Genomic DNA, 25,325 nt, shown 5'->3' on the forward strand with positions numbered 1-25,325 from the left:
ATCTATCTATCTATCTATCTATCTATCTATCTATCTATCTATCTATCTATCTATCTATCTATCTATCTATCTACCTACCTACCTATCTACCTACCTGCTTACATATCTATCTATCTATCTATCTATCTATCTATCTATCTATCTATCTATCTATCTATCTATCTATCTATCTATCTATCTATCTATCTACCTACCTACCTGCTTACATATCTATCTATCTATCTATCTATCTATCTATCTATCTATCTATCTATCTATCTATCTATCTATCTATCTATCTATCTACCTACCTACCTACCTGCTTACATATCTATCTATCTATCTATCTATCTATCTATCTATCTATCTATCTATCTATCTATCTATCTATCTATCTATCTATCTATCTATCTACCTACCTACCTACCTGCTTACATATCTATCTATCTATCTATCTATCTATCTATCTATCTATCTATCTATCTATCTATCTATCTATCTATCTATCTATCTATCTATCTATCTATCTATCTACCTACCTGCTTACATATCTATCTATCTATCTATCTATCTATCTATCTATCTATCTATCTATCTATCTATCTATCTATCTATCTATCTACCTACCTGCTTACATATCTATCTATCTATCTATCTATCTATCTATCTATCTATCTATCTATCTATCTATCTATCTATCTATCTATCTATCTATCTACCCATTGCCTATTTTTCATCTGCATCTCTATAAAAGTTATCAGCAGAGGGAAGCATGAAATGCTGTAAGATTTCGTGGGAAAACAAAACTGCACTGACTTGATAATAAAACACAGTGGATCAACACCAGCAGATGACATGTCTCTCCAAACCATCACTGATCATCAGTAAATCTACATTTCATTTGTAAATCAAGGGAGCAGAGTCTGGAGGAAGAGTGGAGAGACACACAGTCCAAACTGCTTGAGGTCTAGTGTGAAGTTTCCACCAATCAGTGATGGTTTGGAGAGACATGTCTGCTATCTGCTGGCGTTGATCCACTGTGTTTTATTATCAAGTCCAATGTCAGTGCAGTGTTTCACATTTTAAACTGAATTACTGAAATTAAGTTACTTTTCAATGATATTCCAAACATTTTAAATGCATCTAAGCAGGGCTGTTGGGTATGAAAGGGTTAATAATCAGCATCATCAGAGCAGCAGATGAGCCGCAGTGTTCCTCTCTGTATATAAAAGCTCTCAGTTTAAAGGCAGTTTCGCGCTGAAGGCCACACTGAGCTCCGCAGTGAACAGCCTGCCTTTATGTGGTCAAAGTCATGTCAGCACTTTCCTCCAAAGGCTGTTAATCTCCACACAATGTCTGACTGCCGGCCAAAACCAACACCAGCCCGGCTTCATGATGTTCTCCTCCATCATAATCAACACTGCACTTTATTACCAATAAACCAGCAGATCTGCTTCTGCTGCAGAGCTCTCTCACAGAGCACGTCCGCCCATTTGAATAAGTTCCCTAAATAATAATAATAATAATGCTGTTTGAAAGTTTGAAGATATAATTTATTTATAATAATTTAGGCAATTCAATTGTTCGTTTAGATTCTAAAACACTTTAAGCACCTTTAAGAAATTAACCTTTGACATCATCCTTGACATCACAAACATTTTCAGCGTTTACTTGATGCTCTTTTCCAGAGCAACTTACAAGGTCATTCCTATTACAGAGGTGTTGTGGGTCAAAAGTAGAGTTAGGAGTCTTGCCCAAGGACACTTATTGGTGTAGCTCAGCATCCAGTCACCCAGAACGGGAATTGAACCTCAGCTTCCCACATGATTTGGTAGCTCACAGGCAGGTAGCGGTGTTATCCACTGTGGCAGAAACTGAAAACACCTGCCGGTGCTTGTTTTAAATAATTAATAATATTAATTTCACCATTTATTTTATAAATATTGTCCTATTTCTGCAATCTGTATGTGAGCAAAGCTTGATTTAGAGTGTGTCTTTGTGTCTTTGCTATCATAACAACGGGAAAAGTACACCTGGTGCGACTCAAAACGCGCAAAAGGCAGGTACCAATTCTCTTAATTGGTCAAATGAATGGGAAAGAGCCAGGTGAGGTTGTGCGCTGAGTTTGGCGGATTGGTATTTTGAAGACACGTTCACACTGTGAAGATGAGCAAGCAGGTCATTTATGAGAACAGCAATGTTATTTTATTGTGTATTCTGTTTATTGTTGATGCCTAAATCTGTGTTGCCAAGATAGCAATGAACATCTGACGGTTGACTGTTGACAGGAAATGGGGGGGTAGAAGAACAGTAAGACTGATTACTTCTAAAATACAAAAATATGTACTGCCTTGAAAATAGATAATCTCACTTGCTTAGATTTAGATTTTTGCAGTAAATAAATACATAATTCCTGATATTTTATCTTTTTTATTAACAAATATACTGTGAAGTATTATAGAGAATTGTCTTATGATATATAAGAGTATCACAGAACCTAGTTTAAGTTTAAAACTGTAGTGATCTGTAGTGGGCATGTTTCTTACTGTCTTCTTTTCTAATTGTTTATTTGTTTGTGTAAACAGGTTGATTGTGAAATCACGAGTCTCTAGGAAAGGCAGTAAAAGAACGTGAGAAGAGAGTAATCTGTTGAAATCATTAACATTTGTTCTGCTCTGACATTTGGTTAAAGAACAATATATCACTCCCATTGCTGAACAATCACACAAAGAGCTCCTTGTCCATTAACCTTTCAATTTCAACTGGCATTTCAGCCAACGCTCAAACGCACTACCTTCTCCAGCGATCACATGACCAGAAAGAGAGAGAGAATGAATATAAACTGAAGAAAGCTTAAATAAAGATTTCATCATCTTACACAAGTGTGGGTGTTCTCTATGTATGTATGTATGTATGTATGTATCTATCTATCTATCTATCTATCTATCTATCTATCTATCTATCTATCTATCTATCTGTGTACCTACCTACCTACCTCAAACCAACTTATACAGTTGGTATAAATTTTCCCTATATCTGGGTTGCCAGATTTGCAATTGCAAATCCCTTAAATTGGGGTATATAGAAAACGCAGTTGTGAGTGGAAATGATTCATTTCTGTTGCGATGAGCTTTTTCTGAGTTTACCCAGTATTTTGAGCATATTTGAGTAAATGTTGGTTCTGGTGTTGAACATCTGGCAACCTAAGAAAAAATTTAAAAATTGATAAAATGCAATCAAATGGAAATCTTCACAGCAATGTTTCAACATCTAACAACTTCAGGGTTGTTAGATTAGCTATTTTTTTAATTTAGACAAAAAACATTCAGGACTAAAAGTTCAGGTTTTTGGGAATGCAGTCAAGTGTGTAAATTATGGATTTATGTGTCTTGTCTCAAAAAGTGTTGAAACTTTGATTTCATAATGAAGAAAAATGATCTCATGAGTAAATATTAATTCTGGTGTTGAATATTAGGCAACCTAAGAATAGAAATGTACAGAGACAGTGAGCACTTGGTCACATGGTTAAAGGGGTTCCACTAAAGTTGAGAATCTGTCTCAAACTCGTCTCAAAAAGATTAGAAACCAATTATTTAAACATAGACTAAATGTGGATTATGTATTATGTATATCTGGCAACCTAAGAATGAAATCTTAATAAATACATTGGTAGTCAGCACCTAACCTTATGGTCACTGTGTTCTTTGAGCATAAATAGTTAAAGTATCATCCAACATCAGCACCTCATAAGGCTGAATACCACCAAAGGCAAATCCTCACAGCAATGTTCCAACATCCTACAACTGCAGGGTTGCCAGATATGGAATTTCCAGTTAGGGAATTTCAGTATGCAGTCATAGGTGAAAATGATGATTTTGTGAAACGTTGATTTGAAAATAATATCATCCAACATCAGCACCTCACCTCACTGATGCTCTCACACTCATCAGGCTGAATGCCATCAAAAGCAAATCCTCACAGCAATGTTCCAACATCTAGTATATAAAGCCTCAGTAGGAGAGTGGAGGCTGTTACTGCAGCTGTAAAGCAGAGCTTCAGCTAGAAGAACCATAACTCCAGTATAATAACAGGCCTGCACAGAACCCTCCCCCACTGCAGTCTGCATTATGTACATTCAAACATCCCCCTCACACACACACACACACACACACATATATATATATATATATATATATATATATATATATATATATATATATATGCACACACCCTTCCCCATTAACATACACACCATCCCCCCATACACTTACATACTCCAAATGATATATGCTGCAAGCACCAGCCCATATCACACACACACACACACACACACACACACACACACAGTCAGACTGTCTGCAGAGCTTCTACACTTACATATAGAACAGTATGCACAGACATACACCAACCAGCCATAACAATAGAACCTTACATTGTGCAAAACATCTCCAACCCAATAAACCAACGACTCCACAAGACCTCTGAACTGTGTTCCAATGCAGCAATTCTCAACTGGTGCGTCGGGACCCAACATTTTGGGCGAGTCATGGACAGCTTGTAAAAAATAAATACGTTAAAAATATATATTATAAATATTTAATGCTTATCTGATTTTTTTTAACTAATCTTTTATATTGGGGAAAAAAGAGAGAGAGAGTTTCTTACTAATGAACTCTGAATGTAGAGATGTGCCGAGAAGTGAAAAATCTTAATTAATTAAAATCATATTTATTTTGTGCAGTTTTGATATTTAATTTTATTGTACTTTTATACATGTAACTGTCATGTTCTTCTTAAATTATTGCTCTTATGTATGTTTAAATGGGTTTTTAACAGCTATTTTTTATTTCAAATAAATTAGTTTGGTTTGTAGTCTATAAAAGTGGGTCGTGTATTAACCTCTTAAGAACTGGAAAAAAAAATATTAAAATAAAAGAAAGACCTCCTTTAGAGAAAAAAGGCCTGAATTTTGCTTGGTGTTTATTTGTAATTCCTCCTAGCCATTTGGGATTAATAGAATCTAAAATACATAAAAACTAAACTTGGTCTTTGTATAGTAAGTAATTTTTGCAAACAAAAAAAAACATGTGCTCCTATGGGGGCAAAAAAAAAAAATGGAATTTTTACCTGGCCCGTGATTCTGTCCGGACTGGCTATAAAAACTTTTGGCTGGGATTCCTGTCATCTGGTTTTAATCAACTGAGTGTAATGTTGTCATGTGACCAGTATATGATAAGGGCAATGTCATTCCTTCAAATATTAAATTTTAATTTTTTTGCATTATTTGAGTTTTTAAAGCTCTGCATCTTTTTCATTATTTTGCATAAATATTAGAAAAAAAACAATGTTCTTTTTCCTGGAGCTATATATATATAGTATGTGTGTGTGTGTGTGTGTGTGTGTGTGTGTGTGTGTGTGTGTGTGTGTGTGTGTGTGTGTGTGTGTGTGTGTGTGTGTGTGTGTGTTGTTCCGTTGAGCAGAGTAATGGGAACAGAATAAAGTGAAGATTCACCAATTTTACACAACATTCATCTTACTGTACCTTCATTATATTCTACTCCTCTCTCTACCTCTCTCTCTATACATCTTTCTGTCTCCATATTTCCCTCTTTCTCTCTCTTCTCTCTCTTTCACTCTACCTCTTACTCTATTCTCTCTACGTCTCTCGCTGTTCTCTCTCTTCATCTTTCTCTCTACCTCTCACTCTGTTCTCTCTTTCCCTCTGTCTACCTCTCGCTCTCTATATTTATATATTCTGTATTGCTCTACTCTCTCTCTCTCTTTCTTTCTCTCTCTCTGTCTCTCTTACTCTATTCTCTCTGTATTTCTCCCTCGGTCTCCCTCTTGCTCTCACTCTCTCACCTTACCTCTCTCTCTTTACCTTTCTCTCTCACTCTATTCTCTCTCTTTTTCTCACTCTTGCTCTCACCCTCTCACCTTACCTCTCTCTCTCTCTTTACCTTTCTCTATCTCTTTCTCTCTATACATCTCTCTACGCTGTTCTCTCTCTACATGTTTCTCTCTACCTCTCACTCTGTTCTCTCTTTCCCTCTGTTTTCCTCTCTCTCTCTATATTTATATATTCTGTATTGCTCTCGTCTCTCTCTCACTCTATTCTCTCTCTATTTCTCCCTCGGTCTCCCTCTTGCTCTTACTCTCTCTTACCTTACCTCTCTCTCTCTTTACCTTTCTCTCTCTTTCTCTCTATACATCTCTCTGTCTCTAGCTGCCTCTCTCGCTCTACCTCTTTCTCTGTATACCTCTCACTCTTTCATTTTACATCTCTCTCTTAATCTCTCTCTATATACACATTCCTCTGTCTTTACCTTTTCCTCTTTTTCTCTCTCTTACACTACCTCTCTCTTTGTCTACCTCTCTCTTGCTCTCTTACTTTAGCTTTCTCACTTTATCTCTTTCTTTCTACATTTCTCTCTCAAAAACCCCTCCACCCACCTACACACACACACACACACACACACTGGTGTATATATGGTGGTGTGTGTGTGTGTGTTTCTGGCTGAATGTTGAGTGGTATACATTGAATGCATTTGCACTTTTATTGCTCGGAGGCTTTGCTGCATTCCCAATCATATTCCCACCCATCCTTTTCCACAGCTCCCACAGCTCCCACAGCTGCTTAAACCTTAACATGCACTGCCCATCTTTTACCATTATATCATATACTGTATATGTGCATCTATAACATATTATAGTACAGTGAAACTAATTGTCAAATCTTAGATAGAAAACCCCTAGAGAACATTATTAGAATTCTTGGCAACGTTTCAAAAAGGTTCCTTCAAGGTTAGCCTGTAACATTACAGAAATGTTGCTCCAGGAATGTTCTGAAAATGTGAGACATAGTCATGGTTTGCATTATAATTCTTGGTCTTCCATTTCTGGGGAGGTCCTGATGAGAGCCAGTTTCATCATTACGGTAATGATGGTCTTTGTGACTGCACTTGAGGATTCTTTCCAAGTTCTTGAAATTAACTGATAAACTGATCTTCATTTCCTTTACTTAGTTGATTAGTTGTTGCTTCTCATAATCTGGATTAGAACATTACTCAAATATTCACTATTCACTGTCTACCTGTAACTCTACCTCTTCACTACTTTACTTTAACTGATGCTCTCAAACCCTTTATTAAGAGGCAAAAAATTCAAGTAATTAACTCTTGATGAGTTCAGCACAGCTGTTAACTGAAAGCCTGAATTCCAGGTGACTCTACTTCATAAAGCTGTGCAAAGCTCTTATCTAAGGAAGAGGTGCTACTTTAAAGAATCTAAAATATAAAACATATTATGGTTTTCATATTCTGGTTCTTTTTTGTTTACAAAATAAGGTACCACTTTAAAATAAGACTACCTTTATAAAGGGTTTATAAATGGTTTACAATTAGTTTATTAATGGTTACTAATTGGGTTATAAATGCCTTAAAAAACATTATCAATCAGTTGTAACACATACATATGTAGAAAGGGCAACAATGACCTGTTGTTTGCCAGATAGTGAATCCACAGCCATCTATACTGTTGCCCTTTCTACGTATGTGTTATAACTGATTATTAATGATTTTTAATGCATTTACAACCTAATTAGTAAAAATAACCATTAATAAACTAATTGTAAACCATTTATAAACCCTTTATAAAGGTAGTCTTATTTTAAAGTGGTACCCAAAATAATTACATATATTTTTCTTTATAGTTTGGATGATTTTAGTATTAATTATGAAAAAAAAAACACTGAACAACTCTTTGACCAATACTTTACATATATATAATGAGTGTAACATAAATGAACTGACAGGCTGGTTTGCTGGCTGGTGTGTGTGTGTGTGTGTGTGTTTGTGGAGCTCTCTGGCTCCTCCTCCTGCTTCTAATTTGTATATCCGTCTCTGTGTAAATAGTGAAATTATTTTGAATCTATCAGATCAGATTGAGTTTTGATAGTGAATCGGGAGCTTGCTGTCGCGTGCTGTTGCGTGCTTTCGCGCTGTGGGTCAGAGACGATGCCCAGAGCTGAACCAATGTGACAGCTCTTCTATTTCACCCTGCTGACCACAGCTCCCACCACTGTATTTATTCTGTTTTTATAAACACCATAATTCACTAAATATAACCCTAAAACAATAAAGGTGCAATGGTTACAAATCCACTCCTGCATCACCATGACCTTTATCACCAACGACAAGCTCTACAATACAGAGTTACTATATTCACTAATACCACTCACAACTTTACTACTGTACACAACACAAGCCTTATGTTCACCATGACCTTTATCACCAACAACAAGCTCTACAATAGAGAGTTACTATATTCACTAATACCACTCACAACTTTACTCTACACAACACAAGCCTTATGTTCACCATGACCTTTATCACCAACAAGCTCTACAATACAGTTACTATATTCACTAATACCACTCACAACTTTACTACTGTACACAACACAAGCCTTATTATGTTCACCATGACCTTTATCACCAACAAGCTCTACAATACAGAGTTACTATATTCACTAATACCACTCACAACTTTACTACTGTACACAACACAAGCCTTATGTTCACCATGACCTTTATCACCAACAACAAGCTCTACAATACAGAGTTACTATATTCACTAATACCACTCACAACTTTACTCTACACAACACAAGCCTTATGTTCACCATGACCTTTATCACCAACAAAATAACACCCAAAACTCTATAGTGCTTGGTAGCCTCAAAACAAGAAATGGCAACATTACAAAGTTGTAAACACTTTACCAACCCAACGTTTTTTGATTTATGGTTTTAATAATGTCTTTATTTTTTTATTATGGAGGGTTATAGAGGAGTCGTACAACATAAAAATAAACTCTTGATGCAGTGTGTGTGTGTGTGTGTGTGTGTGTGTGTGTGTGTGTGTGTGCGTGTGTGCGTTATAGAAAAGTACAATAGGGTCAAATCAGTTTGAGAGTGGAATGAAATCCAAAACAAACTGCTGATGAAGCTCTTTCAAACTCTTCTCACACACACACACACACACACACACACCCACACAGGGTCACCACAACAATGCACACACTACACACAAAGACACAAAATGAGCACACCACACACACACACACACACACACACACAGTGCACGCTCGAGCGCACTAACACAATGACACAATGAGATTGATTCAGCCTTTTAAAGTGGCACATCGTCATTAAATTAAATAACGTCACAGGAACTGATGGAGAAGAGATCCTGTCTGGCATCCCATCACTCCGCCTTATACACCACACACACACACACACACTAACACACACACACACATCCTTCTGCAGCACAACCACAAACTCCTAACAGCATTAATCCTGACCTCACTCACTGTAATCTCACTGAGAATGACTCCAGATACTGCTCTTCTGGGTTACTGTAAAGGAGAAATACACTAAAATAGGCAAAAGAGACACTTCTGAAATCAAGGGTATTAAAAAATGTTTGTCTGACTGGTATCACTGGATCAGTGGATAAGACACAGCAGTGCTGCTGGAGTTCTTAAACAGGTAGGGCCCTATTTTAGCGTTCTAGTCAACCGTGCAATGTGCAGCTTGATTTAGTGAGTCAGTTTAATCAGTGTGTCATAACACATAACGACGGAAAAAGTACACCTTGTGCAGCTCGAAACAAGAAAAAAGCATGTACTAATTCTTTTAATTAATCATGGGTGCATGTTGGGAAAACGTGAAACGTGAAATAAACCTATTTCTGACTTCGGTGGATTGCTATTTTAATGGCGCAGTGCTTCTGAGCTTCTCAGCGGAAGAATTTGACCTGTTTGTTCACACTGTAAAGGTGCAAAAGCAGGTCATTTGCGGAAACTGCACTGTTATTTTTTTTTTCTGTATTCTGTTTAGTATTCTATTTAGATAGATAGATAGATAGATAGATATATAGATAGATAGATAGATAGATAGATAGATAGATAGATAGATAGATAGATAGATAGATAGATAGATAGATAGATAGATAGATAGATAGATAGATAGATAGATAGTGCAAGAGACAGTACAAATGGGCAATAAACAGTTATATGTATAATAATAGTTTATTGTTGATGTAAAAGTTGGGTTTGTGCTCAGCTTCATGCCAAGATAGCAATGAACGTTTGACGGTTGACTGTTGTCAGACTCTAACATCATCAATGCATGAAATAAATCTTGTGATCATTGCAGAAGCTTATCGAAACAACGTCACAGCGAATCAAAGCTGAAGACAGTCGAAATATTGTGTTTGCTTGACCTTTTTTTTGTGGCGACTGTTTTTTTGGCCAGGCAGTGTACAGTATTATAGAACCACAAAGTGTCCTATATGATCAGTGAAGCCTAAAACATGGATAATGAATGTAGAAACAAGGAGGTGGTCATATTGTATGAGTATCCACTTTATGTGTTTACTCCGCTTTAATACTTCCGTCCTAATGAACTGTGTGTGTGTTTTCTTTCTTTCATTAGTGATGAAACTACTAACATTACAGAATCATGTCTCCAAAAAAGTGGGCCATCCAATATTCATCCCCTTATTTATCAATATTTATCTGTTTCATGCGTCTTTGTGAGGGAGGAAGGGCTGTGAATGGCTGGGCTGTTGTTCTTTCCCCTCTAAAGCCTCATCTCTCTCTGACATTTAGATGTGACCTGGATACTAATAGACAGCGGGGGGAAAAAAAACTGTTTACCCAGGATGCAACTGGAAAACAAGCGTGTTTAAGGGAGATGAATGGGCTGATGTTTGTTTTATGCGCGGAGAGCGAGTGTAAACAGAGAACGTGGCGCGTTATTAAACCAGAGAACTCGCTTATTTCCTTCCCAACAACATCTCATAAACTATTCTGACAGACTAATAAACTATATAAAGCTGCGGAGGGGGGTGGGGAGGGGGTGGTGTTGTGGTGCGGGCTGGCGGAGGGGGGAGGGAGATGGGGAAATGGGGTGGGGGGGGGCTCTGGCTTTGAATCTTACAGCCGAACAAAAGAGAAAAACATCAATCACAGGGATTATTATTTCAGTTTCCATGGCAACACCCTTCCGAACTCAATATCTGCACGTCTGCGCTGCTTATTATCATGCTTTTTGATTGTATATCATTGAAACTATGGTGATTACACTCTCAGGATGGGGAGGAATAAAAAAAAATATGCCCGGTTGCCGCGGCAACGCTCTACAACCTTCGTAATCATTTCACCTACTCAATCCGGGCCCTAATGATGTGGTCGGACTGGAGGATGCTCCTGCAAAAGCCGTTACCTCCAAGCGCTCCTTTCTTTCCTTCTCCAGCACCGAGATCTGAGATCTTCTCCTTTCTGCTCGACTCAGGACTTACAGGACTAATCCCAGGCCCTGAATCTACCATATAACCCTGTTCCTCTGTTTTTTATGTTTCTCAAAGTGCTCCTCATTCTCCAGCATTGAGATCAACATAATTCTGCTCAATATACCACTTTAATAACACACCTTCGCTTAATAACACTACTCTGGTTCAGCTTCCCATAGGTCCCATTCACACCTGACATTTACACGCATCCTGGGTGATCTGATCTCAAACGATGCCGAAACTCACAACCGTTTAAACCTGACATCTGACTTGCGGTGAGCACTTTTGATCAGACTTAACCCTTGTGTGTTGTTCATATTTTTGTTACTCGTTTACTTTGTTACTTTGTATTTAATTCAGCAAAATTAAGCAATTTTACATTAAAATGCTTTACACATGCTCGCTTCACCTAAATTGCAAGCAATATAAACAGCTTACATGGTTAATATTTGCACTTTACCTTTCTTATGTTACATTTCTTTCAAAAAGTGCTACTCTTTTTTATTAGTTTTTTAATAAAATGTAAAAGAAAATGAATTAAACTCAAGATATGAGTAGAAAATTTGTTTAGTTTCAAATTTACAAATGAAGCAATGTTTATTAGCCCTTGGCCAAACATACTGTATGTAATATAAATGTGTGTGTGTGGGGGGGTTGTACAGTGTGTGTTTATCGAAAATGTGTTTTGATGTTTTTCACAAAAAATGAGTCAATGCCAATGAGTTTGAGTTAGAAAAAATATATGTCTGTTAGAGGCAGAGCTGGAGGCAGGGCTAGTTACAATAAGGGTGTTTTCACACCAGCACTATTTGGTCCGGTTAAAGCGAACTCTGGTCTGTCTGTAACTTTAGTGCGGTTCAATTGAGCAGGTGTGAAAACAGTAATCGCACTCAGGTTCGGTTAAAAAAAAAAAGGGACAAGACCGGCTATAGGAGGTGGTCTCGGTCCGGTCCCAAACAAACTCTGGAGTGGTTCACTTGTGGTAAAAACCGACACAGCTATTAAATATAGTCCATTTATTTAAGCTAAACTGCTTATATGGAGCAGTTTAAACCGATATATTAGCCAGATAATGCTAATTAACACAGCTATGAACAACAAAAGCTGTGTTCATGCACGCGTGGTCTGTGATGCATTCACTACTCTCAGCCATGTGACTCCATTTACTACACGTACATCTGCGCTGCTGCACGTCTAAACACTGTGTTTGAAAGCGCAGTGTTTTAGCGTTCAGTGTTAAAGCACAGATATTCGTGCTGAAACACAGAATCTTCTCGCTTGATTTACTTTTTTTCATATATTTATATGTACTCCCACGCCAGATAGCTCTGACCAATCAGAGGACACAGGCTGCTCGAATGGTTTATTGCTGCGCATTTTGCTGCGTTTAGGTTTATTCCTGTGTGAAACCAAACCTAAAAAAAGAGAAAAAACACTCCAAATAATGAAACTCATCACCTGATTCGGACCAGAGAAACGAACTACAGGTGTGAAAACGCCCTAAGAGTCTCCGGTTCAATTCCAGATGAAGCAGCTAACTAGCCTTTTATCAGCTTCATCCATTAGCTTGCTACTGTAGCGTGCTCAGCTTCAGTAAACAATTAAGGAATTACGTAGTAAACAGTAAAAAAAAGTGATTAATCTAAATCTGATGAACTGAGATGGTGATTTGAGGTGATTTAATTGGGATGAGCTGGAGCTTCTTTCACAGCGTGAAGGAAAAGCAGCAGCTATTGTTCAGCACCTCCAGGAACTCCTTCCTTTAAGAAGCTGAGAAAACTATTCCAGGTGACTCTCCCTCATTAAGACACTGAGATTAAAATACCAAGAGTGCAAGAGTGTGCAGATCTGTCCTCAAAGATAAACTTGGTGGCAGCTTAGCCCCACCCACTCAGCCTACAGCAGTTAAGCCCCAACCATTTTTCAGCCTACAGCAGTTTAGCCCCGCCCATTATTCAGTCTACAGCAGTTTGGCCACACCTACTAAACAACCTACAGCAGTTTACGTCTGCTCATTTAGTCTACATCAGTTTAGCTCCACCCATTATTCAGCCTACAGCAGTTTAACTTTATCCATTATTCAGCCTACAGCAGTTCGGCTCCACCTATTCAGCCTACAGCAGTTCGGCTCCACCTTTTATTCAGTCTTCAGCAGTTTAGCTCCAATCATTCAGCCTACAGCAGTTTAGCTCCAATCATTCAGCCTACAGCAGTTTAGCTCCACCTATACAGCCTACAGCAGTTTGTCTCCACCCATTATTCAGCTTACAGCAATCTAACTCTACTCATTCAGTTTACAGCAGTTTAGCCTCACCCATTTTTCAGTCTACAGCATTTCGGCCCAATTCATTCAGCCTACAGCAGTTTAGCTCCACCCATTCAGCCTACAGCAGTTTAGCCCCACCCATTTATACTATACCATTTTACCTAGTGTTTCTGTCTTACTAACATGATTTACATGTATAAACTGTATAATGAGATTACCTCCATATTACATCTCATTTAAATAGCAATCTCAGCTGAAACACTCCTTATAACTTTAGTCTGAATGGGCGAGGCTAAACTGCTGTGGTTTGTTTAATGCCCTGGTCTTCATTAAAGTGATAATTATAAAATGGTCTGTTTATGTAGCTTTTTTTCAGATATGGTTTTAAAAATATAACAGTGTTATATACAGTAGCCAGTCCATTCTGAGGGCTAGGGATGGAAAATGATGCTGTCCAGGTGAATTATGGGTGTTTTCAGTAGATAAATTCAGACCATCCTCAGAAAGAAACTTCAGGACCAAACAGAATACAGTAAATATAGTGCACAGGTCCTTCAGGACTGTAAGGACTGTAGATGGTTTTCAGTGCTGCTTACCGACAGCTTCACTCATCACTTTATCATTTTCACAAAGAGACTGTAAGAGCCTCTCTATCTCTCTCTCTCTCTGTCTTTCTCTCTCTCGCCCACTTCATGTTCTAAAGGGCTGATGAAGGAGAGTGTACAGTATGGAGGCTGGAGGTGCTCCACACTTAATTAGGCATACATTCACAACTGTGTGTGTGTCTATACATCAATTATTCACTCTCTCACTCTCTCAAGAAAGAGGAGAAAAAAATAAAGAAATGAGAAGAGAAGCAAAGGAACAAGAAAAAAAGAGAAGAAAAGATGAGAATAAATTAGAAGACAAGAAAGAAAAGGTAAAGACAGGAGAAGAAATGAGAAGCTATGAGAAGTGAAGAGAGTCGAAGAGAAGGGAAATGAAAAATGACACAAGAAGATAAGAGAGAGTAAAAAAAAGTAAAGTGACAAGACGAGATGAGAGGAGAAAATAAGAGACAAGAAATTACAAGATAAGAAGGGTGTAGAAGAGAAGAGAAGAGAAGAGAAGAGAAGACAAAAGTAAAAATTAGAAAAGAAAAAACAAAGAGATGAGAAGTAGAGAGAAGAGAAAAAGAGGAGATATTAGAAGAAAAACGTTTCTAAAAAGTTAGAAATGAGAAATAAAGTTAGAAATGAGAAATAAAGATTAGAAGGGAAGAGAAGAGAAGTGAAGAGAAGAAGAAAAAGAATGGAAAAATAGATACAAAGAAGATAATTGAGGAGAAGAGACGAGAACAAAAGGGAACAGAGAAAAAAACGAAAAAGATTAGATAAGAAAAGAAAAAAATAAAGATGATAAATAGAGAGAAGAGCAAAAATATAGGACAGTAGAATAGAAAAGAAATACAGATAGAAAAGAGAAATAAAGATAAGAAAAGGGAAGAGAAGACAAGAGAAATAAACAGACTAGAAGAGATAAGAAGAGAAAATGGAGAGACAGGTTCTGGAAGCTCTCAGTGTGCTGGATGGAGCAGTGTTTGGACAGGGTGGATAAAGCTGTGGTTTTGAAGGAGACTGAGAGCAGGCTCTGTCAGATCTGATGAGGTTCTGAAACAGAGAAACTGACGTTCTTCTGCACTATTCTGAACCAAAGGGCCAAAATTTGTTCTGACCAAAAGAGGAGGTCTCGGTCAGGAAGATGAGTCAAGCTATCTTTACCCAATTAATTGATAGAAGAAGAAAAAGTAGTGTTGTGTCAAAATCTGACTCCCATTGGAGTGGTGGTGTGTCACCCAGCAGCAGTATGAATACAGTAGATTACATGGGTGATTCTGTATCTACTGTAACTGTAGATTAACACTTATTTACAATCAAAACTGATAGGAATCGGTTACACTCATTCTGCTGCAGGACATTTCTGCACTCAAAGGGAGTGAGATTCTGGCAGGGAGGCAGAATTCAGTACAACACCTAGAAAGTCATCTCTCCACATAGACAGCATCCTACAAACCAATCAGTGTGAAAAATAAGGCGATTGTAAGAAGGACAGGATGTTGTAAAGTTGTATAGTGCTAACCAGACTAAATGAACCAATCACAACTAAATGACTAAATGAACAAAACAACATGCTAATCAAAATGAAACATCCCTTTCAGACAGCTTCCTCTTACAGCGTCCACAGTTAATCCTGTTGGATGTGGTTGGTCCTTCTTGGTGGTATGCTGACATTATCCTGGATACCGTGGTTCTTAATGCATCACAAAGACTTGCTGTCTTGGTCACAGATACTCCAGCAAGACGTGCACCAACAATTTATCCTTTTTGAACTCTGGTATGTCTCCCATAATGTTGTGTGCATTGCAATATTTAGAGCAGAACTGTGCTCTTACCCTGCTAATTGAACCTTCACACTCTGCTCTTACTGGTGCAATAATGTGCAATTAATGAAGATTGACCACCAGGCTGCTCCAATTTAGCCGTGAAACCTCCCACACTAAAATGACAGCTGTTTCAGTTTCATTGTCCAACCCCTGTACATACCTGTCTTCCTGTTACTCTGTTCCTTGTGGGCGGGGCTTTAGGCTGAAATGGGTGGGGCTTGTATGTTATGAGCTCTGCTCCTTTATTATATCACAGCACATTAACCAGCCCTGCATTAGAATGGTATTGTTTAGTGTTGAGTGTACTGCTATAATAAAGAAAGGATGCATGAAATGAATGTATACGGAGAAATAGGAACGAGGGATGACTCCAGTGAGCTGATGTGAGTGTAATATGTTTAGAATGGGACGAGAGCGTGGCCGGTGTAATCGATAACACATGAATGAAGCTTCCCTCAAATCTGAAATGGCAATCTTCCACACGCTCCCTTCAAACGGCACCGCAAAATTGGATTCTGAGATATTCACAAATGGTCGGTTCATTACTCCGACAGGATTTATTCTGGCAACGTATTTCAGCTCTCATTTGATTACACTCTTGATGGGTACGATATGTGTGTGTGTGTGTGTGTGTGTGTAACCATCAAATGGCTTTCCGGTGCCTACATATTTTTTTCTGTAAACAGTAAAAGTTATTTTCAACTTGTGAACTGTCAGAGTTGCCACAGGATGTGTGTGTGTGTGTGTGTGTGTGTGTGTTCAGAGGCCTTGTTAGGGCCTGGCAGTGTTTCTCTTCTTTTATTTGGCTCTGAATCACTTAACGCTTTGATACCATCTGTAGCTTTTTCTCCTCCATCAACACTGACGATTAAATCTGCTGCTACTGAAACCATAACTGACTACTTCCATAAACACAGCTACACCACTACTACATCTACTGATACTGACCACACCCTAATACTACACCTACTGACACCTACTACTGGCCACTTTATTAGAAACACCTACTATAGTACCTTCTTATGGCCACTTTATTAGAAACACCTACTATAGTACCTTATTCTGGCCACTTTATTAGAAACACCTACCACAGTACTTTGTTCTGGATACTTTATTAGAAACACCTTCTATAGTACCTTCTTATGGCCAGTTTATTAGAAACACCTAATACAGTACCTTGTTCTGGCCACTTTATTAGAACCACCCACAACAGTACCTTGTTCTGGCCAGTTTATTAGAAACACCTACTACAGTACATTGTTCTGGCCACGTTATCAAAAACATCTGCTATACTACCTTCTTATGGACACTTTATTGAAACCTATGGTTCCACTCTCTGGCCACTTTAATAGAAACACCTACTACTATACTCTGTGTTTCAGTACCTTCTTCATTCAACGCATTATTAGGAACCCATAATCTATGCTTTTTTCATTTGCCACTTCATTAAGAACACTTAAAAACCATTGTGCTCCTTCATACCTTGTGCTACACAAGCTAGAAGGGGTGTTTCTGATAAACTGGCCTGAATAAAGTTGATGTGCAGTTAATATGTTTTGATGAAACTTTCTGTTTACTGCGTGTGTGATTTTTCTGCATGTTTTTGTGTATAAGGTAAATGACAGATATTAATACATATTCATCAGCGCTGTCAGGCCTTGCAGTCTGTGATTTTGGGCTGTGATTCATCCTCCAGAAACACACTGTAGCTTTTCATTTTCTTTCATTTCTGATTCCCATCACTCAGACTGATAGGCTGAGAAAGCAATCTGCCTCTAATGGTAATAAATGACTATTCTGTCAGTTTGAAACTCGCCAAATCAACTGAGATGGGCTGAAATCAATCACACGCCACGCTGCTAATACAGGTGACCTTTCAGTGTCTCTCTCATTCAGAAACTGCTTATGCTCTAACACAGACATCCAGCACTGCAGCTGAGCTGTCTGAACCCAGTATACCCAGTACAGACAGCTTTCTGTCCCACTAACACCAGCTCTGTCCATATCTGCACCCTGTGTTCCATATGTGCACATTAACCTACCAGCAGCAATGTTACAAACTAATAGACAGATATATAGATAGATAGCGTTTGTCTCAGACTGTCTTCATTGAGTTTACACTACAGTGCAGCTTAAATGACCTGAAGCACAGTAAATTTTCCCCTGGATTCCCAGTTTGTCCAGTTAGTGTAATGTCCCAACAGTAAACATCCAGTTCATGTGTTTTTAATTACCGTTGCATCAAATTACAGCGTAACACTGAGATGAACCACAGTTACTGCGCTCCAGTTTAACCCCTGAGCTGCTGCAAGAGAGTCAACACGCATTAATAACCATTAAAATAATTAAAAAAAACATGTTTTAAAGGTTTTAAAAATTTTGCTAGAAAGCATTTATTATTTGCTGTTTTTATTATAAAATGTTTTTATTTATTTTATTTATTTTAATTTGTTTATTATTACCTTTTCTTTTTTATTTTAATGTTTTATATTTTTATTCTTTTATTCTTAGTTCATTATTATTCATTTTATCACTCACAATCTTTTTCTTTATTTTATATTTTAAAAATTCTTTACTTTTTATGCATCAATTTGTTTTTTATGGTCTTTTAGAATTTTAACATATATATTTTATTCATACATATTAAATGTTGATTTAAAATGAGTATTTCTTTTATTTATTTATTTATTTATTTTTTGCTATTTTATTCCTTTTTATTTTAAATTTCTTATTAAATGGTTTAAATATCTTTGATTCTGTAAATATTCCCAAGTAAAAATAAAGGTTGATTGATTGATTGATTGATTGATTGATTGATTGGCCCTGCCCATCTTGGCTTGAGACCGCCCACTGCCGAGCCATTGAGAGAAAGAGATAAGTGTAAGAGAATGAGAGTTAGTTATGAGATTTAATCCATTAAAAATGTAAATTAATATCAAGAAGTTGGAGCCAAAATTTGGTAAAATAATTAATTTGCGTTTAAAAAAAAGTTCCAGATTGTATTAGTGCATTAACATTGACATTGAATACAAATTTGTGACTAAATAAGTTTGTTTCTATCAATGTTTTATTACTCTATAGCCGTGACCTTCATGTCTGTAATGAGGGTATGTAAATTTCCCTCCACAGCAGTAGATAGATGATTTTTAGCAGATAGATTATTCAGATCTCTCTGCTCTGATGAGTCACCTTCAGCTGTCAGCTTTAATTCGGCCTAAAGCGCACTAAAGCTTATTACAAACACACACTGGCGTTCACAATTACAGCCCAGCATGAGCGTAATGTTTCTGTCCACTGCAATAACATCATCATCATCCACCAAGCTACTGAAAACCAGCACGAGCCGGACGCCCGCTCACCCCTCATCCCCGCAGCGGATACGCATTACACACAGTTTAACCTGCAGACCTGCAGAACATCACCCACACACCCTTTAACACATCATACAAGTGTCATCATTAAAACACACCACCTCCTAGATGTACTTATATATTAAAATTATAAATATGAATCATTTTTATTTCTTATTTTCCAAAATAATATTCAATGTTTCTTACTTTTACTTTGACCTTTATTTGATTGCAGACAGTAATGAAGTACTTTGTTATCTTATTTAACCCTTGTGTGGTGTTCATATTTTTGTTATTCGTTTACTTTGTTACTTGTATTTAATTCAGCAAAATTAAGCAATTTTACATTAAAATGCTTTACACATGCTCGCTTCACCTAAATTGCAAGCAATATAAACAGCTTACATGGTTAATATTTGCCCTTTACCTTTCTTGTGTTACATTTCTTTCAAAAAGTGCTTCTCTTTTTTTATTCGTTTTGTAATAAAATGTAAAAGAAAATGAATTAAACTCAAGATATGAGTAGAAAATTTGTTTAGTTTCAAATTTACAAATGAAGCAATGTTTATTAGCCCTTGGCCAAACATACTGTATGTAATATAAATGTGTAGGGGGGGGGGGGGTGGGGGGTGTACAGTGTGTGTTTATCGAAAATGTGTTTTGATATATGTTTTTCACAAAAAATGAGCCAATGCCAATGAGTTTGAGTTAGAAAAAATATTTTTTTAGTATCATTTGATGAAAAATTAAAACGGGTCCCACAGACCCGAACACCACACAAGGGTTAAGTATAAATGTTGGTTATCTATTCTTTACTGGAGTAATTCTTTTTGACTTTTGACTTCTATTCCTTACATTTTCACACAATTATCTGAACTTTCTACTCCTTAAATTTTAAAAAATAGCCTCGTTACTCCTATTTTCATTAAAAAAAAAAACCTTATCCAGATAAATCTCTCTATCCAGATAGAGTGAATCTGATTGTGATTGGATGGAGAGAACTATAAACATATACAATTCCTACAACCTATTGGTTTAAACTGTGATCCATCACACCTGCACATGTCAGCGCCATCTACCCACCCATAGAGAGAGCCAGGCAAATCGTGCTCTCTCAGGGCTTCGGCAGCCGATGGCAAGCTACATGAACAGGATTCGAACCAGCAATTTCCTGATTATAGTGGCAGCGCTTAGCCTGCTGGACCACTCAGAGCACTGTTAATACAGGTTATATATATATACTCAAAAATGTGTTTTTATTTATTTGCATTTTTCATACTGTCCCAATGTATGATTTGTGTTGTAGATAGATAGAGAGACAGAGAGACAGAGAGAGAGAGAGATAATTGCAAACATGCGCATGTTCATACAAGTGCACCTCCCCCATGAATGTGATTATGTTGAAATGACAAACAAGAGCATTTTTTTTTCATTATGTTTCAAAATAATAAAGAGCAGGAGAAGAGAGAGAAAGAGAGAGAGAGAGAGAGAGAGAGAGAGAGAGAGAGGGACTGTAGAGGGAGGAGATTTCTTTCCCCTTATAAAAGCAGAGTAAACAGAGAGTGAATGATGTCTTTGAGAGAAAAGGAAACCATGCTTTTGGCTCACATCCCAGAATCACAGAGAGAGAGAGAGAGAGAGAGAGAGAGAGAGAGAGAGAGAGGGCGAGAGAGCAGCAGAATGAAGTCATATATTAATCTTCAGTAATTGCAGGATATGGTGAGGTATACGAGACAGCATTTGGACATCATTTGAGCTGAACCCAACACAGTTTATATAGACCACCAATTTTGGTTTGGCGGAAAACTCTGCCATTAGAAATGCAGCAGGAATGTGGAACAGCAGGAGGAGGAGGAGAGCAGGAGGACCAAGAGGACCAAATTGACCGGACCAGATTTGGCCACAGAGTTTGATGCCCCTTTACAGTGTCTGCAGCTGTGTGTTCTTTCCAAAATGATGTTATATAGTTTGCCAAAATCAAGGTAAAATTGCGTTGTTGTGTTCGCTGTGTAATGTACTGTCCCTCCTATCACTACTAGGGGTGACTGACTGTTGTACGCAGTGCCGGAGCTCTGCACGCGCAGATCACATCCTGTATATAGAGCACCAAGAATCAGGCTCTTTAAAAATCACCAGAGCTTAGATCTTAGATCTGGCTCAAAATATCCAGCCCTAACAGGCCCGAGCCCGAGCCGCCCCATACACTGTCATTTTGAGCCCAAGCTCAAATTAACCCTGATATATTTTTTTTCAGTAAGTCAAGCGTTAAAACTGAGCTTTTAAAAAAACATTTCGGGCTGTTTGAATGAGCGAAATATGTTTAGAATGATGTTAATTAACATTGCAACACTGAAGAAGACCTGTTACTTATGATCCACAATCCTAAACATCAGTAAATTAGGCTACAAGAACAAGAATTTTCTCTACTCATTTTCTCCCCAATTTAGCACAGCCTAATTCCCAACCCATTCATTAGGACTCCCCCTAGAACTATCACTAGTGATGCCCCAACACATCAGGAGGGCGAAGACTAACACATGCTTCCTCTGATACATGTGAAGTCAGCTCCGCTTCTTTTCGAGCTGCTGCTGATGCAGCATTGCCGAGCAGCATCACAGCGCGCTCGGGGGAAAGCGCAGCGACTCGGTTCTGATACATCAGCTCACAGACGCCCTGTGCTGTGGACATTACCCTAGGAGTGATGTGGGGAGAGAGCGCCATCTACCCACCTGGAGGGAGCAGGTCCAATTGTGCTTCCTGTGAGCGCCGGCAGCTTGATGGCTTGATGGTAAAGCTGCATGAGCGAGGGTTCGAACCGACGACCTCCCGCTCATAGTGGGAGCGCTTTAGATCGCTGGACCACTCTGCGCCACATTTCTCTACTCTAATATAATTTAACATGGTTTAAGAACAGAAAATAAATTCTAAACAAACACATTTTTTATATTGAGTTTATAGTCTATGTACAAAAACAGACAAAAAAAACAGTAATAAGGCTGCACTGCACTTGTGCAACGTCTATTAAAAGATGGTTTGATTTGTTACTTTGCTATATTGTGATTATCATGCTATAGCTTTATATAAAATTCAAATCTTATTAAGAAACAGACGGCCAGATTAATAATCTCTCATCAAGAGGTACACTACCCAAAAGCATCTTCTATTAGCCTTTTAACAGAGGAGCATGTGAAGAAACTTTACCTCTCTTGTGGAAAAGCTGGTAACACTTTAAAATAAGGCTCCTTTATAAAGGGTTTATAAATAGTGTACAAAGGAGTTTATTAATGTTATTAATTAGGTTATAAACCATTAATAATTAGTATTATAACAATACTTTAATAGAAAGAGCAACAGTGGCCTGCTGTGTACCAAATAGTGATTCCACATTCATTTATACTGTTAAACCTCAGACCTTTTTATATGCTTATCTTACTTTCTCTTTTCCATCAGTCAGCATTAAGATATCTGTTAATAACTTTATTAATTTAACTATAATAATAATAACATATTAAATGATTAAACTGACTTTCTATATTATTGTATTAGATATGTTAAAAATATATATATTTTTTATTTATTTTCACTGTTAAATGTCAAATAAAAAATATAAAGTAAATCTTTAACACGCTACAAATTACAGTACAGTATATTTAAATATATTTTTATACTTAAAGAAGTATACCAGAAGTGTGCTACTTACAAAAGACAGGAACAAGAAGCATATTTGTACTCAAATGTAAATATATTTAAAATCAGTTCTTAGCACATTTCTAATATACCTCGTGTATAATAGTAATACATTTGTAATACTCATTAAATGTATTATCATTTTACTGTAATCATATTTAAAATACAATAAGGTTACATACATGAAGTAGTATGTTTAAATGCTGCTTTAAAATAGAATATTTAAAATAGTTCCATTTTAGTACAGTTAAATACACTTAACACAATTTAAGTAAGACTATTGTACTATTTTTATACAATTAAAGTATATTAAGTACAAAAAAGTTGTTTCATTTTAGCACTCTTTAAATGCACTGATTAATAATGTGGCTACAAGAAAACACTTTAATGCACTGAAGCATAATAATGCTCAGTATACTTTAATCTACTTTTTTCACTAGGGTTTAATAATGTTTTTAAAAATAAACTCCCTTATGAACTATTTATAAACCCTTTATAAAGGAGCCTTATTTTAAAGTGGTAGCGGCAAAACATAGTGCTTAATCCTAGTGCTTACAGACCTGTAATCATTTCCATGATATATCTGAGATATAACTGTATGTTAAGTTTTGCAGCCGTCTTTTCAAGAATCATATACAGACGTTAAAGAGAGAGAGAGAGAGCGAGAGAAAGAGAGAGAAAGAGAGAGAGAGAGAGAGAGAGAGAAAGAGAGAGAGAGAGAGAGAGAGAAAGAGAGAGAGAGAGACTCATTAGCTGTAAGTGTTGTTAATAATAGATGAGTATGATTCTCTTTTCCTTTTCGGAGAGAAGCAGAAATATTCAGAATGTTTCATCACAGCCACGCCCCATTAATAAAACATCCCCCTCTCCACACACACACACACACACACACACACACACACACACACACACACACACACACACGCATTCATTCTTATTCCTTTCCTCCCCCACACTCACACACACCAAAACTCTCTTTACTGCCACAATGTGCTCTAATGAACAGGACTGACAGCTAGAGAGAGAGAGAGAGAGAGAGAGAGAGAGAGAGAGAGAGAGAGAGAGAGAGAAAGAGAGAGAGAGCAAGAATGAGGTGTGAACACACCTGCAGGGTGGAGGGGGAGCTTACACTAGCTGATCAAAGAACTCACCCAGTGCATTATGGGTACAATCACTGTGGCCTATGGAATAGTGTTTCTATTAAAGTGGCAAGTAAGTGAAAGCACAAGTTAGACAGTAGATGTTTCCAATAAAGTGGCCAGTGAGTAAAAGCACAAGGTACTGTAGTAGGTGTTTCTAATAAAGTGGCCAGTGAGTAAAAGCGCAAGGTACTGTAGTAGAAGGTGTTTCTAATAAAGTGGCCAGTAAGTAGAAACACAAGGTACTGTAGTAGATGTTTCTAATAAAGTGGCCAGTGAGTGAAAGCACAAGGTACTGTAGTAGGTGTTTCTAATAAAGTGGCCACAGTGAGTAAAAGCACAAGGTACTGTAGTAGGTGTTTCTAATAAAGTGGCCAGTAAGTAGAAGCACAAGGTACTGTAGTTGGTGTTTCTAATAAAGTGGCCAGTGAGTAAAAGCATAATGTACTGTAGTCGGTGTTTCTAATAAAGTGGCCAGTGAGTAAAAGCATAATGTACTGTAGTCGGTGTTTCTAATAAAGTGGCCAGTGAGTAAAAGCACAAGGTACTGTAGTAAGTGTTCCTAATAAAGTGGCAGTGAGTGGAAGCACAAGGTACTGTAGTAGGTGTTTCTAATAAAGTGGCCAGTCATTTGAAGCAACATTAGTAGGTGTTGTTGGAGTCAGTACCATCTGCAGCCGCTTTATTAGAAACATCAAATTCAAAAGTCAAATAAACTATAATATTGTATTATATGTTTGCATTTATAAACTCAGTTCCATTCTGATGTTCTGGGCTGTAGATGCTGTGCTGAGGGTTTTTTATTGGGTATAAATGATTATTTTGGATGATTTGACCTTTTACTTTGCTTCTTGTGGTAGACTGGATAAATAAATTCAGAAGCGACGGCGTCTTTGATTTATTTGTTCTAAATGTCATTATTCATCTGCAATGCAAAGCACAGCTTTAACTGAGTAATGAGGATTTAAAGTATGACATTTTACTCAACTGGGTCATTATGAATATGAAGAAATTATTTATAGCGAGATTTGGATTTTATTACTTATTTGGATTTTATAGTTGAATGAGGACACTGTTGTTATTTTGTCCAATTAAATATGCCATGCAGGCATCTTTATTTTAA

The sequence above is a fragment of the Astyanax mexicanus genome, chromosome 18 (assembly GCF_023375975.1).
Source record: "Astyanax mexicanus isolate ESR-SI-001 chromosome 18, AstMex3_surface, whole genome shotgun sequence".
In the NCBI taxonomy this organism is placed as follows: domain Eukaryota; kingdom Metazoa; phylum Chordata; class Actinopteri; order Characiformes; family Acestrorhamphidae; genus Astyanax; species Astyanax mexicanus.